Source organism: Parasteatoda tepidariorum, chromosome 4, assembly GCF_982258835.1.
Source record: "Parasteatoda tepidariorum strain Cologne lab strain chromosome 4, Ptep-v5.0, whole genome shotgun sequence".
NCBI classification, from domain to species: Eukaryota; Metazoa; Arthropoda; class Arachnida; order Araneae; family Theridiidae; genus Parasteatoda; species Parasteatoda tepidariorum.
Genome location: NC_141758.1, coordinates 117255057 through 117276969, shown reverse-complemented (window position 1 = coordinate 117276969; position 21913 = coordinate 117255057). Strand labels below are relative to the sequence as shown.

At 29.4% G+C, this 21913-nt stretch overlaps 1 long non-coding RNA gene across 1 annotated transcript in view; it reads right to left on the bottom strand.

Annotated features, from left to right (window-relative positions):
* Positions 1-3220: 3220 nt before the first annotated feature.
* Positions 3221-21913, bottom strand: part of LOC147812631 (uncharacterized) — a 30783-nt gene continuing 12090 nt past the window's right edge. The window contains exon 4 of the long non-coding RNA XR_015433332.1: positions 3221-3378. This is a non-coding gene — a long non-coding RNA (uncharacterized LOC147812631). The remainder of the gene's footprint in view (positions 3379-21913) is intronic.

Here is a 21913-nt window from a genome sequence, read left to right as displayed (position 1 = left end):
TTTAAATTTTTCTTTTCAAAAATTATGTGATAAATACTGTACTCACAAAACTTGTCAATTGAATAAACATTATATTCCATAACATTCTAATAAGATTGAATTGTTTACTTAATAAAATGTTTAAAACCTTTACTTAAAGAGACTAACATTTTCTAGTAACTAAATTCCCAATTTAATCATGAGTAAATTAAATGATGAAATATTATTTTTTTATGGAGCCCTGCCATTTATTTTTGGGTAAATAAGTTTTATTATGTACAATAATGTTTTAATTCATAATTTTATTTTGATGATATATGTAAAAAAAATTTTCAAGAGTAATACTATTGGGTCTTAACTTTTGAAGGATCTGGCTTTATGATATGTCTCAGATTTTGAAAATTATAGACAGTTAGATTAGCTAGTTTAAAATGATAAATCTGGAGGCTCATCAAATTAATGACATAAAACTAGACATTTTTTCAAACTGTTTGTATAGATTTTTTTTTTAAAATTTTCAAAAAAAAAATTTTTAAAAATAAAGAACAAATTTTATTAATTTTCTTTTTTCAATTAACTCAACAAATCATTTTAAACAATTAGTACCTATTATGTACATAAATTTCTCCATTACAACATCATCTGTGAAGCAAAATGCACAAACATATAGACAAACAAATTAGGCTAATTTTTCTGGAAAATCCGAAAAAGTTCATAATTAAGATTTCAAAGTTTACCCTCATCCTGCACTCAGGGGTGGAAGATCAAGTTTGTTATCTTTGACTGCTTATTTAAAATATTGCTTAAATCATGCTGAAATAAATTTTACTTATGTGGTTATTATTTAAAACAATTCCTTTTGCAGACGAAACCAATTGTGCTTTTATATGCTTTGTGAGGTTCTTTTGTGTTATTCATAATTATTATTTCTTATCAATTAGTTTTATTATTTACTAAAACATGTATAGCTACTTGTAATATTCGAAACAATGTAGCTTCGAAAATAATATTTGTAATAAATTATTTTTAATGTTTGATGAATTCTATTGCTAATTATAAAATATATTTTAATTTCAGCTGTTCTTGCTTTCTTTTAAGCTGTAATGTCACATTCTCCAAGACATGACTGCAAAACGAGATCCTGGAAGTAAATGATACAGAAATTCTCTTTATTGATCCTAAGTTTAATTGGAAGGTGTATTATCCAGCCTTTGATTCGACTATGGTTAAAGAAAATATGAAACTGCTAAAGAAAAGTTCTCATGTTTTGCTACTGCAGGATGGGAGGTTGTTGTGACCTTTTATACATTTTTACTGTTGGCCTATTCATCATATTTATACAAATTCAATTACTCATGTTTTATTTAAACATGCCTTTGTTTAAATTTCTTATTTATTTGCAATATTTAAATAGTTGAGCACTGAGGATTCATTTCAAAACTGGTGAGTTCAGTAAACTATTTCCTAGATTTTCATTTAAAATATTTGTATTTGGTTCAAACTAAGAAAATTAAAACTTATCACAATTTATTCCAATCAAAGTTATATTACTTTAGATAGAAATTATTTCTATTTTTATATATGTAAAGATTTATACTGGTGAAAAGCTTCATTTTGAAATATTTGCCAAGCAACTCGCCAAGCTTTGTTGCATTATTATAACATAAAATATAATAATCATTGTATTTTTTTATTTTTAAATTTCTATCTTTATTTCAGTTGATTGTTAAAGCATGTGTTTGATTATTTGAAAAATTTATTTTATTTCTATTATTATTGAAATAATTATTTTATTCTTCCCTAAGAATTCTTTTAATTTTTGAAAAGCTTATTTTAAGACAAGTTAGAAAACATGAATATTTATCTTGTCTATCACAAAGTTACCCCATTTTTTAGTAATTATTGAAAAGTATTAAAAAAAGGGTAGTAATATTATATATAAGAAGTAATTTTTAAAAATACAAATTCCCAAATCCCTTATCTGTTTCTACATTAATCCCTCTTTTTTTGGTATATGATGATTTGCATAATATTTTGTTTATTATTATTCAATGTTAACTATGGATACTTTACTTTTTATTTATACTTTACATTTACCTATTGACACTTTACTTTTTTACAATGGTAGTAAGTATGTAAGTTTACCTTACTAATTTTTCAACATACTTTCATTTTTAATAGTCTTCGTTTATAAATATAATTAATTTTTTTAAAACAAATTTCAGCCCAAACATTAAAGCTACAAAATCAAATATCTGCCATCTTTCATTAGAATAATCTTAGAACTATAATCAAAATATCTGACAAACTTAAAATCAGTTTATAAGGGATGCCTGAAGGCTTAACTGATTTCAAATTAATGGTATTTAATCCCCCTTATTCTAATATGTGTATTCTAATGTTAATGTGTAAAATTTTATCATGATAGTGATTTCTTTCTTTTATTTTAGATATTTTGTCGAATCTTGCAAGGTTTTTTTGGTAAAGGAAAGAGATGTAAAATTGTTATGAATGAAATAAAAAAAGTAAATGAATAATGTTCGAAACATTTCACTTGGTATTAAATGTCTAACTTCTTCAATTGATTCTTGTATTATTTAAAATGCAAAACACATTTATCAAAAAGGTTCCAGGAAATGCCTCTTTTACTAGCCAGCTGCATAGAAAGAAGGGGGTGGGAGGGGACTCAGTTGTGCTCTTTTGAAAACAACCCCCCCCCCTTCCTGCATTCCAGGGGAGGAGCGTCATGGTCTTAGTAGATCTTCTGTTGATTTATGGGTTCAATGCATAGATCTCTAAAAGCTGAGAAGGGGAAAAACCTGTCAAAAGACTTCCTTTTTTCTTTCTTTTTTTTTAAGGAGAGGGGAAGACGAAGAAATGTTTGTTTATTTTGATTGTTAAAAAGTGTCCCGGAAATCGACCCTTCCGGAAAAGGGATGTCCGGATATGGGACGTTACACTGTATATATATATATATATATATATATAGCACAAAAAAAGCACTCCTTTTGCGGATATAATCGTGTGAGCTGATGAAGAGATTATATCTTTTCTTAGTTTTGTTTTCCAAATTTTAAATTTTTTTTTTGAGGTATTAAAAATTATGTTTTTTAAATACTTTTAAAAAATTATTGTTAATAATTTTCTTCTCTTGTCTTTTTCTATATTTTCTCAACTTTTTAGCTTATATATATATATATATATATATATATATATATATATATATATATATATATATATACACACACATGCAGAGCATTAAAGAAATAACAACAAAATCTACATGCCCGTATCAGGTTTGATCGTGTGTCAGTGCCATTTTAATACAGATCAACAACATAAGTAGGGAAAACAGCATGGTGCCAATATACGAAGCTGCAGTCAGAAGCATCCTTCAACCTAAAATAAAATAAACGAAATTTAGTATAAATATTTTTAATTAGCAAAAATAAGTTTTAAAAAGCAGACAAAAAATAACTTGGAAAGCATAAGCTACAAAAAATTACTTATTACTTTATAAAAGCGAGAAGAGTTTTAAAATTTATTAATTTTTGTTAATAAAACTGATGAGCGCAAGATACATGGTAGCTAAGATCTTCAATTAAGTTCTTTATAAAATCTAACAAAATCAAGAAAAAAGTAACTAATTTTAAATATAATTTACTCTTAAAAGATAAGATTTCCAAGTAGTTTAAAAATAAAGAGATACTTTTTCTAAATGCATAAAAAAACCTGGATATACATAGCGTAATTTTGCAGAGATACACCATGGCATTTATGATTTATAAACATTAAACCTTGGTATGCACTGCGTACCCAATGAGGCAGCCTATGCAGTATTTGTTTTTGGAATAATAATACTTGAGCTAGAAAATTCTATTTTGTTCAATTGATTCTCCAAAATTTCATTATTATTCTTAATCTTTTCATGCTTTGCAGCAATCTATTTTTATAATTGATGATCAATAATGATTTAAAGAATTAATGCAGGTGAAAAACAGTTTGCAAGAATGTAACATACGTTCCACCCTTCAATCAAAGAAGCCATTAATGAATTCACCTCCCTCAATCACTCCGCTAATAGTCTCTTACAAAGATCGACAGAAGTATGATCCCCCCTTTTTTTTCTGCAGCAGGCGTGAAGAAAAAATGTGAAATATGCAAGTCATTCTCTAAATCAAATGTGTGAAATGGTAAAATGATCTATCTTAAAGGCCAAGTTTATCCCCACTTTCAGCTGAAGGTCAGCTTTATTATTTTTAATCTCAAAAATATACTATTTACAAATTCAGAATAAAATGATGCAGCATGATGAGCACGTGGATAAAAGAGGAATGCGCAAACTGCTTTTTATTTTACATCTGTTTATTTTAAATAATTTTTATTTATTTATAACTTGGACATAATAAATTAACTACAAAAGAAATAATGCATTCACGATCATTTCATGTTTTATTTTTGAGCAATCATTTGTTTATTTTTATAACTATTTTTTTTTAAAATTTTTAAAAGTTTTCAGCTGTTTATCATTTGATAGGCTAAAATTTTAGAAATTTAAAATTAGTAAAAAGAAATAGGATGCATTAATGATTGTTTTATAGTACAATTTTGAGTCAAACAAGACTTATTTTACTTTATTCAATAATTATTTATATTTTTTGAATTATTGTAATGATTTTTAGCTGGGTTTAATCATTTGATTTAATAATATTTAGGTATACAGAATATACATCACGAACCATAAAATATACAAGGGGTGAATAAATAAATAATGCATTAAATACATGTATATAAAAACATTCCAATCATGTCTAAATGAAATAAAAATTTGAAAATATTGGCCATTTCATCATCTTTAAATGAGCTTAAAATAAATGCATACAAAACAATAAGTATATTCATTTGTAGCATGATACTATGCAAATATTAATGAAATTTAAAATAAGTATCAAATAACTTATTTTACGTTACAATGTGAATTCGGATAGAAAAATATAAATAAAGATGTACCTAACAAGTTTTGGCTCTATAGTTTGACAACTAAAAGTGCAATTTAAATTTGTGTTCCACATATTATTTAAAATTTTTAGGTGAGTTTAATTTCAAGTAAAATGTTAAATTTATTATTCATTTTAGTAATCAATATTTTAATAATGAGAAAAAATTATAATACGTTAACCAATGTACCTTTTATGCTAAAATTAAATTTTTGAAAGTAAAAAATATGGTAGCATACAACTACATTTTTAAAAAATAAAATATAGTGGCACACTATTTTTCACTTTAAAACAAATAGCTTTTAAAAACAGACATTCTATTTTCCAAACCAAAATTTTAAAAAAAGTTAATAAATCTCTATAGAATAATAAAGATATAGAATAGAAAATTGAAAAAATATCAACTGCTATTTATTTTGTCTTAAATATAGATACATATTCTGTTTCAACTTTATTTAGAAATAATCTATTTCATAAATTACATTGCATAGGAACAGTAATCACTAAAATAAACTTATTTTACCATGAGAATTTTCATGAGAATATCATTCTGAATATTAGTGTACACATTCCCATTAGCACAAAATTTACATTTTAAAATATAAAAAGATTTCTTTTGTATTTCACATGTTTTGCCAATATAACTTTTGAATTTATAAAGTAGGAAGACGATTAATCAATATATTAACAATATATAACATTACTTATCAAAAGTAATGTAATTTTATTAGCCAGAAAGAGTATATATGCAATAATAAATCAAAACATACTGATGGTAATGCAACATTTGAACAATATTCAAAATACTTTTAGAGGAATGGGTGTCACAAGACATACTTTTTCTTTTTTCTTTTGTGTGTTAACATTGTGTTACATTTTCAAAAACTATTAATTTCAGAAATGCATGCTCTTTGAAACTTTTGACCCAAATAAAAAACATTTTTATTTTAAAAAAATGCAATTTACTTGACTTGAATGACTCTTAGAGCACCAACTACTAATTTTGTGAAAGATATCAGTGTTTTAATTCAAATAATATGTTAATTAAAGTCATTTGTATATTAAAATCCAGTAACTGAAAAATGCAGTTGTTATGGAATTATTCATCATTTTATGTAATTCAAATAAAATAAAATGGATTATAACATGTTTTACTTTTGACTGAAATGTGAAATAATGCTACTACAGTAGAACTCCAATTATCCGAACTCCAACTATCCGAATCGTCGATTATCCGAATCTCTTTCAGAATTCGTATGGAAATATGGTAAATATAGTAAAAAGATAAGTTTCTCTTTTTTTATATGAATAAAATAAAATTTTAGTAAAGCCAAGGAAAGATTTATGCAGAGAGTTTACAGGATAGGACAAAGATTTGTGGAAAAGCTAAGATCTTTGCTGAAAAGCTGGGTTACTTATCTTTCAAAGCAAGTAACGGCTGGCTAAGGAATTTTAAGTCTAGGCACGGTATTCGTGAACTAGATTTAAGTGGCAAAAAGTTATCTGCAGACTCCAAAGCTTCTGACGAGTTTATTGAAAAATTTAAAGTTATAGCAGCCTCTTACGATTCCGACTTCTTATACAACGCCGATGAGACTGGTCTAATATGGAAAGCTTTACCCAAAACCACTTTAGCCTCTAAAAGAGAGTGCAGTGCCAAAGTCTCCTACTGCTCCAGGGCATAAAGCTAGTAAAGACCGCGTTACTGTGCTTAACTGCCCGAACTCAACTGGGAGCCATGAAATACCCCTTCTGTTAATAGGGAAGTCAAAACGTCCAAGAGCATTTAAAAATGTCAAAAAACTTCCCCTATTTTATAAAAACCAATACAAAGCTTGGATGACTGCAGCACTGTTTAGAGTGATACGATGCAATTTTCATTCCTGAAGTGAAAAAACTCCAAAAATCTGTTGGAAGTCCTGTGCTTTTGATTGTTGATAATGCACCAACTCATCCCACAGAAGAATTGTTGAAATCCTCAAGAATCCTTAAAAACATTTTTCCCCTCATTTCCACTATACATACAGTAATTATTTAAAATAAGCATTTTTTAAAAATAAAATCCAGTTATCCGAATTTTTGATTATCCGAACGGGGTCCGGTCCCAATTGATTCGGATAATTGGAGTTCTACTGTATTTGCACTCCTACAGACATAAGCAACCAGTCTTCGTTCTTTTGCACATTTAAACTCACACTTTATCTATACATAATAATAAAAGCGGCTGTGTGTGTGTGTGTGTGTCTGTAATCACAATATATCGCCCCAGAAGCCTCGCCCAGGCTCGAAACTCGACACATAATTGTGTTTTGACATAATGAAGAAGTATTTTTTTCTTTTTCAAAAATTTGGATTAGTTTTTTAGTTATCAGTCATTTTGTAAGAAAATCTATGCTTTTTCGTCTTCAAAGAGCCATATTCAAAAAACTATTAAAAAATGCATATCTCTTATGCTAATGCGAACCTTACAAATGAAACATTAATTTTCGACAACTTAAACCAATAATATACGAAGGAATTAATAATTTAATTGTAAGGTTCGCATTAGTTTACATTTAACAAAGTGGATAAAACTTTAACTTTTGTACTAAAAATGTGGCAACATATTAGATACGTAAATAGAACGCTACGCTTTGATATATTTATCGCTGTTCATAATTATTATAATAAGTTTTTCTTCTTCTTTCCACTCTCTTTTTTTTTTCTTAAGCGAAGACGATAAGGGAAAATTATACTTGAGGATGCCCCTTGGCGAAATTGGTGACTTATGTTTGGCGCTATTCCTGTTTGCGCGGAACACCGTGGTAACAGAAATAACGGCCGAAACATAATGATATTTCAAAAAACATTGGAAAATTTCAACAAAACATCGGATAAAGCTTGCAATGAACCCAATATAAGCAAAATTAATAAATCCAATAAAAAGGATTTTGAATCGAAGCAAAAATTAATGGAGTAGGTGCAGAAAGAAAAGGAAAAAAACAACAACTCACTTTTTCATTAAGCTTGAATATTCTCAGATTTAGGTGCACAGAATTATCTAATAACAGTTAGATACTGTCTAAATTTATCGTGAATAGAATCTGTGTACCTCCATCGTCACATAAATTCGGCGAAATATGAATCGAAAATGGCGTTTGTGGTACCGAACTGGTGATGACATTTTTTTATAAAGTCCCTTTTTATGACTGCCCACATACGTTCGATCTTATTGACCAGAAGTAAAAGTAACCTTACCAGCCGGTATCTAACGAAGAACTAATGGACCTCTGAAATTACGTATACCGTTGAACATTAATAACGCTAAAATCTAAACCGTTGAGAATCACGATTGGGTTTCAACATCGCCCAGCTTGGCGATCACAACTTGGCGAGAATCAAGGGGCACCCTCAAATATAGTCTACCCGACGTTAATTTTTGTAGCGATATAGAAATAGAAATTGATACCATAAAAAAATTATAGAGAAATAGATGTCGGTAGTATCTCCCTGAATATTATTTCACTCAGTCGTACTCAGCTTATTTATTATCTGACTCCATTTAATTTCTATACTTTACAAGATTACAATAATTCTAGTAGAAAATAACTTGACAGAATGCATTAACTTTCACCATTTTCATTTAATCAACATTCGAATACAAACATCGTTGCCATTTTCTCTTTTAACAAATATACAATAATTACAGCTTAAAGAACATATAAAATAACTTTGTGACGTCAGACATATATTTACAAAAACTATCACTCTATTTTCCACACTCCCACCTTTTGATAAATGCTAATTTATCAAAATAGTTAATGTTAAACTAATTTTAAAACATTCAACTCAATCACACACGCACGCATATAATCAACACACATATAATTCAACATTCATATAAATTAAGATAGAACAGTTTACAAATAATAATGAGAAGTTGAATTAGTTATCATAACGTTTTGGAAGTCTAATTCTTCTTCCGCACCTAGTTTTATCATTCTTGGAATCAGAGTCTGGAGCGACCACAATTCTAGGAGCAACAGTCTGAGTTGTATCAGAGTCTTGATTGACAACAACTTCAGGAGCAACAGACTCTGTTTTGGTAATGTCTACTTTCTCGCACAGTTCATTACTACATGAAATCTCTAAGGGGTATATATTTTTAACAGGTCGTGTCAATTCTCCATTCGCAGTTTTAACTTTAACCACACGAATGAAATTGTCTTGTCCAGGAAAAACTTCAATAATTCGTCCAAGAGGCCAATCCATTCTCTTCTTATTATCGCACTTAATTAACACAATATCACCTATCTTTAACTCTTTGATTAGATACCTTTTCTTAACAGGTGACTGCACTAAAAGACTAAGATATTCATCTCGGAATCGTTTTCGAAATTCTTTACGTAGCCTTTGCTGGTATCTCAACCTTTTTGAAATATTAATGTCATCCAAATGATCCAAATCTGGGACACCAACAGTTGGAATATCCTGAATGAACAGTGATGGAGATAGGGGAACCAAATCTCTTGGATCATCTGAGACATACGTGAGGGGTCTTGCATTAATTACAGCTTCTACATCACACAGAATGGTTAGAATTTCTTCGTAAACAAGACAAGCCTTTCCTAACACCTTTTTTAATAGACTTTTCACCATTTGCACAATTCTCTCCCACCAACCGCCCCACCATGGTGCAGCTGGGGGATTAAATTTCCATTGTATTCTGTAGATTGAAGTGTCACGAATTATCTGATCTCAGTTTAGACTTTTCATAAGATTCGAGGCTCCAAGAAAATTGCTTCCGTTGTCGCTATATATTATTTTAGGCCGACCACGGCGAGCTATGAACCTTCTTAAGCCTAAAAGAAAACAGTTTGTGGACACACTTTTTAGTAGCTCCAGGTGAATAGCACGATACACTGCGCAGGTGAACAGTAGAATCCACAATTTTTCTCCAGTCTTCATGTATAACGGTCCTGCCAGATCTAATCCAATTACCTCAAAGACTAAAGTATCCCTGGTTCTATCTTCTGGTAGTGATGTAGGAATGGATTCAACTCCTTTTGCAGCATGCCTCCTGCACCGGACACATTTCGCTATTACACGTTGCACAGTTTTTCTGCCTCTTAAAATCCAGAATTGTTGCCTAATATTCGTCAATACAACCTGAGTTCCAGCATGTGAGAGTTGTAAATGACGTTCATGGATGAGTTTGTTAACCACATCATTATTAGATGGGAGAATGATTGGGCACAAAAAATTTTCTTCATCTTTACGTCTTATGATCTTGGTCTTGAGTCTAAGAAGTCCTTCATCATCATGAAAGGTACAAAGCGATTTTAGCTGTTTATGGCATTCACTTTGCTTAAAATGGTCTAGTTGAATAAATTTTACAAGTTTCTTTTCTGCAATTTCCAATTCAGTAATTAATAGTTCACCTGTAATTTTCTTATTTCTTTTAAGTGAGTTATTTGAAAAACGGAGAATCCAGGCAATCATTCTAAGTATTTGAGAATACTTCGAAAACCTTTTGTTGTACCATTTTCTCTCTTCCTCAGCAACGAGAAGGGTAGATGATAAATCAAGACCTTTCCTTCTTTCTTTTGAAACTTCCTCTTCATCTATTTGTACTTCTGATTTTGGCCAATCTTCCTCGTCTTGTCTCAACCATAACGGCCCCTCCCACCATTTGGATCTTAAATAGGCTCTAATTGAACAACCCCTTGAAGGTAAATCGGCGGGATTGTGCTCTCCGGAAATATGTTTCCATGAATCTTTATTCGAAAGCGTTCTGATTTCTCTTACTCGGTTATTAACAAAGACTCCCCAGTTCTCATTCCTTATTATCCAACTGAGAGCGGTTGAGGAATCCGTCCAATAGGTAATGGGCACACCAAACAAATCCATTGCCTTCATTACGGAATGGGCTAGTCGTGCTCCAATACAGCATGCAAGTAGCTCAAGTCTGGGAATTGACATCTTGTGTAAAGGAGAGACTCTACTTTTCGCTTGAATAAAATCAACCCTTATAGTTTTGCCTTCAACTCTCCTAAGGTATACAACAGCACTGTATGCAAGTTTGCTTGCATCCACAAAGACATGAAGGCTTATTTGAGACCTGGGCTGGCATATATCGAGACATCGGGGAATTTTAACACTGGATAGTAACTCTAAATCTTTAATCCAGACTTCAAATTTATTTTGGATTTCTTCTGGAAGTTCTGCGTCCCAACCAATCTTGAGATTCCAAGTTTGTTGCACAATAAGCTTGGGAATGACTGTCACAGGGCATAAAAGTCCTAGAGGATCGAATATTTTATTCACAGTTGAAAGAATATTTCTTTTGGTCACATTTTTCTTCGATTCTTCAACTGATGGTATATCACAAAAAAGAGTATCTTCGTTTTTATCCCATTGTAATCCCAAAACAGATATGGGTTTCTCAGAAGTTTTTATTTCGTAGAAATTTGAATGTTCCCAACCTCTGAGGTCAAAACGGCCTCTTTCCAATAAATTTCTCGATTGATGAATGAATGTTATCATTCTTTCTTCAGTTGGCAAAGAGGTAACACAATTGTCAACATAAAAGGATCTTCTTAAGATGTCTGCTGTTTCCTGCATCTCTATTGGGGCGTTTTCTATCAAGTTATTCAATACAACAGCTAATAGGAATGGGCTGCATGTAAGTCCAAATACGACACGCCGATGTCGGAACACCTTCGTTTGTCTTTTTTCAAAGTCCTCCCACCACAAAAAACGGAGAGAATCACAATCTTCCTTCGAAACAGATATCTGGAGAAATGCCTTTTTGATGTCGGAAACTACGCCAATCTTATCCTTGCGGAATCTCATTAATATAGGTGGAATTTCTTCTAGAAGATTGGGGCCTTTCTCCAAACAGTCATTCAGTGACAGGTGCCCTTTTACATGACAAGAAGCATCAAATACAGGCCTTATTTTGGTTGTGGAATTCTCCTTTATAACGGCTCTATGAGGCAAGTAAATAGAGGGACGTTGATGTTCTTCTTCGGGTACTACTTCTATTATCCCTGATTCTTCCCAATCTTTGAAAACTGCATTGTAATCATTATACTTTTCTTCCCGTATGAGCTTCAGAGATGTCGAAATAAGTCTTTTCTCTGCAATGTCCCTGTTGTCAATCAACTCACAATTGGCTTCTTTCCAAGGTAAATGGACCTCATAACGGCCATCTTCGTTTATTGAAAAAGTTTTCCTAAAATGATCGACAGCTGCTGCTTCCATTTCTTTTCTAGATTTGGTTTCAATAGGATCTTTTATACCAATGATATCCATTTCCCAGAGATTGGCTATTGATGCGTTTGTTACAAACAATGAAGTTATCAGGTTGGTTGAGGTATGGTCAAATCTCTCTCCAGGTACTTTACCCATGACTATCCAACCCAAATAAGTTTCACACGCTATTAGGCCGCCTTTAAGTTTATGTATGCGCCCGGTAAAAAGTTGGCCGCAAAAATCAGCTCCTATTAAAATTTCTATATCAGGGCAGTTTTCTCCATAATCTGTTATCCATATCTTGCTTTCTTGCAATTCCTTATTCCAGGAACCCTGTTTAAGTCTAGGAATCTTACTGCAAATTTTTGGATGATCCAAAACTTCTATGTCACATGAAAAATTCCCACTGAGAGCTTCAAGATTTATTTTAAAGAGCTTATGATGCTTTTCCTGAGTATTAAATCCGCCAAACAATGCATGTATGAAACTTTTCTTCTCTATTGGATCCAAGCCAAAAGTTTCAGCAGTACGTTCAAGTATGTATGACCTTTGCGATCCACTATCAATTAGAACTCGAACTTGGCGTGTTTTACCTCTTGATTTCAACTTCACAATTAATGTTTGAAGTAACACGTCCTCTGTACTGCAATGGCTTGTCAAACTGACTTTTGGCGAGGTCAAGTCGGATTTCTTTTCAGTTAGTTTGTTAGCTGGCAATTCTGGACACATTAACACCAAATGCCTTTTGCTACACAAAACACATTTTACCCGAGTTTTGCAGAATTTTGATCTGTGTCCGATTTTCAAACATAGAAAGCAACACTTCTTATTACGTAAAATTTCTTGCTTTTGTTCCCAATTCAGTGCTTGAGCGTGAAAGCATTCCTTACTGTCGTGCACTTTGTCACAAAATACACAAGGATGATTTATTTTCTTCTTTTCAAGTGTTCCCGAGAACAAATCATTAGCAGTAGTAAATTGTGGCGATTTCTCTTTTCGTTGGCGGCGTTCATTTTCAAAACTGGATTGTTCCAAACGATTTCGATCATTTTCAAAACTGGATTGCGCCAAACGAATTCGCTCATCTCCTTCTACTTCGGTTTTGAGAAATGCCAATAAACTTTTTAACTTTGTGCTGTAAACATTATTTGATGAATCATCTGTAATGGCGCCTGGGTTTCTTAGCCATACCCTAAAAACATCCTCCGGAATGCATGATTCTACAAGTGGAAAAAGCATGGCGGCGTATTTGTCGGAGGTTAAGCCAATTGATTCCAGCGCTCTTAGATATGATTCTAACTTATCATACAAACTACTGGTGTTAATTTTATTTTTGGCTCCTTTTGCATTTTGAACAACCAGTTGAAGAAGTTGTCTCACATAAAATTCAATTAACAACTCATCTCGCCCAAATCGAGATTTTAAACTTTCAATCGCCTTTTTATAATTCTCACTAGTGGGCGGAAAACTATCGATTATTTCTCTAGCTCTTGTTCCTTTGCTGATGCATTGAATTAAGTATTGAAATTTATCCTCATTTTCCAATTCATTATCCTCGTGTATTCTTTTAAACTGGCTCCAAAAGGAAAGCCAATCTTTTAACTCTGAACTAAATTTCACTAATTCTATTTTTGGCAATTTCAATTTCCTTTTCGTTGACAACGAACAACCATCTAAACTTATTCTATCTAAACTTGCGTTTTTCGCCAAAAAAAGCTCGAAATTTACTTTCGCAGAAACCATTTTTTCATTATATTCTTCAATAGCATTATATTCATCATCGTATTTTTGCTGCTCGGAAGTATCTATTAACATGTCGCAGATTTCATTGTCCAATATCGTCAAAGACTGATAAATTCTTTCTAAGTTAGCGTAATTTACTTTAATATTTTCCTCCTTAGGATTTTCTTCCGCCAACAATTTAGTTAATGCATTGTAAGTTTTGGTAAAATTGCCTCTAATTGGCGAGCGTTTCTTAATCAAGAGTTCCATAATTTAAAACTTAATGGCACAATACCTTTTGTAGAATCACGTCCGTCGGTCACCACTAATGTCGGTAGTATCTCCCTGAATATTATTTCACTCAGTCGTACTCAGCTTATTTATTATCTGACTCCATTTAATTTCTATACTTTACAAGATTACAATAATTCTAGTAGAAAATAACTTGACAGAATGCATTAACTTTCACCATTTTCATTTAATCAACATTCGAATACAAACATCGTTGCCATTTTCTCTTTTAACAAATATACAATAATTACAGCTTAAAGAACATATAAAATAACTTTGTGACGTCAGACATATATTTACAAAAACTATCACTCTATTTTCCACAATAGATACCATAAAAAATTAATTCGTTTTCGTGTTCTTTTCATGTATTTAAAGCAACTTTTGTATGCTTTTACAATTTCTGAGGCCTTTTTTTAAGAAAAAAAAACAAGTCTCCACCTGATAGTTACATTATAGGGCAGGTTACCATAGCAAAGTTACATCTTCAAACATCCTCAAGAGCTATAACACATCTGCAGCAGAACTGGATATGAAGACAAAATTGCAGGACAGAAACACTTTAATTGTCCACTAATCTTCAGATTTCCTGCTATGTTTTAAAAAACTTTATTTGTGGAAACCTTTAGCGCGGCGGACAGCTGGCCGCCTTTGCGGCTAGTAATCAAATAAAACTTAGCAAAAGTTTTTTAATTCAATCTTATGCAAAGCTCTTAGCAATATTTTTTTCATATTTCCAATGGGCATTGTAATATTTAACACTAAACAAGGCATTGTAATATTTAATACTAAATTATTTTTTAAACTTTTTGAATGAGTTTAAAACAATCAATTTCTCTAAGTTCACAGGGGAAGAGAACTTATTAAGCAAGATGGAACTGGACATTACAAATGTTTTTTTTTTTATCATTATATTAAATAATTCCACTGCATAAAATGCAATCTATCATACATAGGAATAATTTTACAGGGTGACCACTCAAATCAGATTTCAAATTTCCCTGATTTTTCCAGATAAAAATCTTAAAATTTCCAGGTTTCAGTTTCTTTATTCTAATAAAGTGTAGACAAGAAAAGTGTCTATAAATTATAAAATATTTTATTCAAAATGTTATTTTTTTTAACATATTTTGAAAAAAATAATTTATTTTGACAATTTGGCAAAATTTTTTATTTATTTTTTAATGTTTTGGTACAAAATTTTGAATCAAAAATCATGTATTGACCAACAAAAGAGTAAAATTAAATATTAGTATATAGTTAGTTCTTAAAAAAAGCCTTTTTTTAAAATTGAAATATGTTATAAAAGGTTAAAATGAAATAGAAAAAATTAGCATTAATGCAACAATTGTAACAATTTGTCAATAAACATAGCTGTTAGTGATTGTAAAAAAAAAGTGATTGGTTGGTTTGCTAAGGAAAAATAATTCACAGATTTCTTTTAATGGGAATACAAAAGCTTTCAGAAAAAGAGTGCATTATAAAACCTATTATTATTATTAAATTATAACCAACTAATTTTTGGAGAATTTTATAAAGTTAAAAGTACAAAAACATTTTGTCAAAATGGAAAAAAATTACCACGAAATCATTGGAACAAACTTAAGCCATAATAAATCATTTTTAAGTAAGAAAAAAGTCAATATTTAAAAAGGTTAATTATAAAAAAATTGCTAATTAGATAATTAATTTGCAGCCTATTACTGCAGCAGTATATAAAGTATGAATAAAAAAAAAAGAAAAAAAGAAAGAAAGAAAATAAAATAAATAAAAAAATATTTCTAAAAAAAGAAAATTTAACACTAAATATTTATTGGATCAATTCTTTTTGAAAGTATTTTTGATCTTTTATGCTTTTTCACACAATTCAAGAAGTATATTAAAACATTAGCTACATCAGGTCTCTATAAGAGTAATTTGGATACCTTTTATAACAGTGCCTACTAACACAAAACCCGTAGCAACTAATAATAACACCATTAAAAAATAATCACTGGCATCAATAATATTTTGTTTTACGCTCCACCCATGAAAAAGATAAGCATACTTTATTTTACGTTTTTTTTTTCTTCAAATTTATTATACAGGTAAGTGTTAAAATTAAGCATCTTAAATTAGACACAATTGAAACAGTCTAAATTAAAAGAAAAACACTTATACCATAATATTGGTGGTTAAAACACATTATGATTTTCGTAGTTCATTTAAACAAATTTAAGAATCCAAGTATTAAGTAAGTGAACTTGATATAGAACTTAAATAAAAGTTTGTTAAAAAAATTCTTTTTTTTTTACGGTAAATTTAGAAAGTAGTTGTTAATTTAAATTCATACAGCATTATAAGTTGATGTAAAATTTTTTATGCTCTAAGGATAATGGAACTAGGTCCTTATATTTGTTACAAAATTTTCATATTAATTATTTTAAGAAAGATTTATTATAAATTATTACCTAATAATTATTAAGACTGGAAATATAATTGAAATTTGTTCATTTACAAAATTGCCAAAACAAAGTAAAAACAAATGGTTTCAGATAATTTCAAAGTATTTAGATTAAAATTAAGCATTTTTTTGATTGAAATAGTATTGTCATTAACTTTTCTCTCATCTAGTTTAAAAAGTATAAATTTTAATTATACTTTCTGCATTTGTGCTGCATTTGTACTGAATTGTACTGCATTTGTACTGAAAATTTTATTCAGTTCATATTTCTATTCAAAATATTAGGGCCATGTTACCATAAATATTATTTAATTAAAGTGTATTTTATCTTGTTGAAGATACAATTTCATATTACAGAATTCACTGTAACAGATTTATCTGAAAACAAATTTTCTGTTACCAAATACACAAAGCCAAATGTTAAACAGACACAGATTTACAATTACTGATGCTTTATAAAAAATCATTATAAAAAAAAGTTATTGCAATTATAAATTTGAAATAAAATAAATAAAACTAGTATGATCACGAATAACCATCTAGCTTTGAAATGCTTACATAATTTTGTTTGATTTTATGATAAAAAATATCCCTGTCAGTAAAAAAAATTACTAATTTGATTCTTTCTCTACATGCAAAAGTTTCCAAAATACACTAAATTCTTTTTCATCATAAACACTTTATTTTACACATCTCGCCAACATCGTTATTTATAAATCATGAATAATTCACAGAACTTCAAATTTAACACTAAACATTCCATTACCGGTAAAATGACCATTTAAGAATTTTTGCATCGAAAATGTGCTTATCATCTTATAATTTTTTAACATTTGACTTCATGACTTTTTCTAACAATTATATACAGTTAATATTATATTTTTCTTTTGGTATTTTGTTTGTTTCGAATAATACTTGTCATATACCTGTTTCTACCACAGCCAGTCATTTGACCGGGAGAATAATTTATTGCTTTATAAGGTTATCGGATCAGAAATTACGATGTAATGCGCGTTCAATGTATTGCGTTCGGTGAGTTGCACATTTCTACAAAGACTGTTGCATATTAGTTCAATCAGAATAACTGTGAACTCAAATTTCAAGAAAGTACCTAAAATTTTAGATTTTGACATTTTTGTGAAAGAAAAAGTGGCAAAAACTTTTCTTGTGGCTTTATAAGGTTATCGGCTTTATGTGGCTTTATAAGTTAGTGGCTTTATAAGGTTATCGGATCAGAAATTATGATGTAATGCGCGTTCAATGTATTGTGTTCGGTGAGTTGCACATTTCTACAAAGACTGTTGCATATTAGTTCAATCAGAATAACTGTGAACTCAAATTTCAAGAAAGTACCTAAAATTTTAGATTTTGACATTTTTGTGAAAGAAAAAGTGGCAAAAACTTTTCTTGTGGCTTTATAAGGTTATCGGCTTTATGTGGCTTTATAAGTTAGTGGCTTTATAAGGTTATCGGATCAGAAATTATGATGTAATGCGCGTTCAATGTATTGTGTTCGGTGAGTTGCACATTTCTACAAAGACTGTTGCATATTAGTTCAATCAGAATAACTGTGAACTCAAATTTCAAGAAAGTACCTAAAATTTTAGATTTTGACATTTTTGTGAAAGAAAAAGTGGCAAAAACTTTTCTTGTGGCTTTATAAGGTTATCGGCTTTATGTGGCTTTATAAGTTAGTGGCTTTATAAGGTTATCGGATCAGAAATTATGATGTAATGCGCGTTCAATGTATTGTGTTCGGTGAGTTGCACATTTCTACAAAGACTGTTGCATATTAGTTCAATCAGAATAACTGTGAACTCAAATTTCAAGAAAGTACCTAAAATTTTAGATTTTGACATTTTTGTGAAAGAAAAAGTGGCAAAAACTTTTCTTGTGGCTTTATAAGGTTATCGGCTTTATGTGGCTTTATAAGTTAGTGGCTTTATAAGGTTATCGGATCAGAAATTATGATGTAATGCGCGTTCAATGTATTGTGTTCGGTGAGTTGCACATTTCTACAAAGACTGTTGCATATTAGTTCAATCAGAATAACTGTGAACTCAAATTTCAAGAAAGTACCAAAAATTTTAGATTTTGACATTTTTGTGAAAGAAAAAGTGGCAAAAACTGTTTTTGTAAGTAGCTTATATTTTATTTTGATAGCTATATTTCATTTCTAACTAATTGTTAGTTTTTACAAAGAAAAATGTCAAAACAATCAAGACAGCACAAGTTCTTATAAGAAATAATATTAATTATACGAATTATAATTCTTATAATTATAAGAATAATAATAAGAATTATAGAAATAATAATAATTACAAGAAATATGTTTGTGGAAAATGTACAGTGGAAACACTTTGTATATGTAAAAAATGAGTTTAATAATGAATTAAAAAATTTTATTCTTCGTGTTTGTAATACATAAAAATTGCCAATATACAATTTTATTTAATCATAATAAAGTTTTTTTTAGTTTATTTCTTTCCTAACATCCATATTTTATACATTCAATCAAGAAACATACAGTCATTTGACCGGCTATGGTAGAAATAGGTATAGATTAAGTGATAGTACGCTTAGAGTTAATGAACTTATTCTGCAAAATTAAATGATGTAATACCAGTTTTACTCATAAAATTATGGAATATAAAACTTAAATTTACTATTTATATAGGATCATTAAATTTAATAGAATAAAGTTTTTGAACAATTAAAACATTGCTCTAATATCCAATAAGAATATATCTGAGATATCCAGATAAAACATACAATTCATAAATGAAAGAAGTCCCTCAGATATCTCATGGATATCTGTGATAAGTCACATGTATGTGTCAGATGTTTCTGGGATATACAACAGATGTCACAATACCCAAATATCTGTTTGATATCTAACAGGTGTAACTCCTGGATTTCAGAAGAGCATTTCATGGATATTCAGAAGATTTGGAAATATCCAGCCTTTTAGTAAACGTCTCAAAGATTTTTTGGGAATATTTGATGCTGCACAGGCTTATTTCTGTAATACCATAATAATTATCACCCTTACGGCAGAATTTTTTCGAGCTATCTGCGACAAAACTCTCTAGCACTAACATCTTTCTGCAAGACACTTTTAAGAATAACAAACATATATGTTTCAAATTTAAGATAACAAAATCGCTGTGTTTACAAAAAAAAAAATAATAACTTTATATATTTTTTAAATAAAACATGCAATAATTTTTAATTTTAATATTATGGGTGATATTCTCTCATTTCGTAGGGGTGGGGTGGACACAAATTATTTCCTACTTTGCATTTTGTAAATAATCATCACAATAAAAAAATTAATAAAAAGTATGAAATCCAAAGATCGACAAAATCATGCGAATCCGGCTCCACAAATGCGTGTTTTGAATCAGGCTCCTCAAATGCTTCGTTTCAAGATTGCCTTATTGTAATAAATAACAGCGCATAAAAAAATATCAGATTTCAAAAAAATGGAGAAATCAATAGCAATAACTGCAAAAAGTAGGATAGAATTATCACCTTAAAAAGTAAATACTCAAATGCACGATACGAATGTTCCGTATTGTTTCAAATATATGGGGATATTTAATATCCAAGTGAAAATCAATATCAATAACTGCTGAAAATACAATTAAAACCTTATATTGATTTACGATACTATCGACGTAAATTGAGCATGTCAAAAATTGGTTATCTATATGCATAATTCAAATATTATGTGTAAATTTCTAAAAAGAAAATTAAATATATATTTTTTTTACTTTTCAAAAGAAAGATCTTTTTGCAAGAACTCTAACATGCTCAGACGGAGTGTGTCTCTATGATTCTGACACAGGGATTATCACTTAATGTTATTTTATACATAATATTCAATTTTATTGAACTTTTCTACATGTACTACATTTTGTACTTAACTTTTTGAGATATAATTTTTGATCATTTTTCCTTAATTTATAACAACCAGTGTAACTTTTTGCACTATGTCATGAGAAGATCATGTAAAGAACCTACACTCATATTGAACAAAATCTTCAGGAGCATTAATGCAATAATTATTGGCATGCTTTGTTTTTAAGTGATTGACTCAATATTTTGTTTGAGAAAGTTTGTATAAGAACTGAAATAAGAATAACAAAAAGTAAAAATTTAAAATGCTATACAAACTCAAAGGAAAAAATATAAAGGGAGACAGTGGTAATAAACAATAGATACTTTTATCAAAATAAAACTGGACTCATTTCATCCATGTTTGACTTTTTTGATAGATCTTACTAATTATTTACATTTAAGAAAATATATGATTAGAAAAAACACAAACTGAATCTTATTCAAAACGTTTCACTCTTTCAAATCAATTATAGTTCTAAAATGTAACTGTTTTTACAGTTAACAGAAACTCATCTATGCATCGGAGTTATGTAATTTTTTATTTCTTGCAAAAAAAAAAAAAACAATGAAGAAAACATTAATAAAGAAAAAAAATCATAATATATATTTCTTCCACATCATACAAACTTCAATACAACTATCGAAATAAACCTTGTTGGAAATACAAAAATGTATAAAAATAAAAAATTATCTAAAATTTATATTTTTATAAAAAATTACAAAAAGATATTTTAAAACTTTTTACTCTTTTTTGTACTAATGGTGTATCAGTTTTAATTTTCTGATTTATAAAAATATATTTTGAGCTTTAGATTGATATTATCACAATTCTTTAAGTCATTTTCATATAAGTTTGTGAAATTTCTATTTTGTTTTAATTTCATCACTTTATTAAATAGCATTTCGTATTAGCCATTTTGAGATATTATCATAAAAGAAAAAAAAAAGAAAGATCAATAAAGTTTTAACTAAGAAATGTTTTATGGAGAATATAGTAAGGATAAATTAATGAATAAGATAAAAATCATAATAAGTGTAAATTATTGCTCTTATTTACACACAAACAGGAATTTTAACATGTACATTTATTCAAAAGGGCTATGGTGGGTCTGGCCTACTTAGATATTTGATTGTCCATCACAGAAATATTGGACATCATCACTTTCCAAACAGAAAAAAATCTTTGTTTCATGAATTATTTTGTTTAATAAGCTGCAACTTACAGGGTATCTACTACATTTTAAATTTTCAAATTCATGACTTTCCATGACTAATTCCAAAAATATTCCATGACTTAACGAAGTTACTATTTTCTCCGACAAAAGCACAGCAATAAATTTAA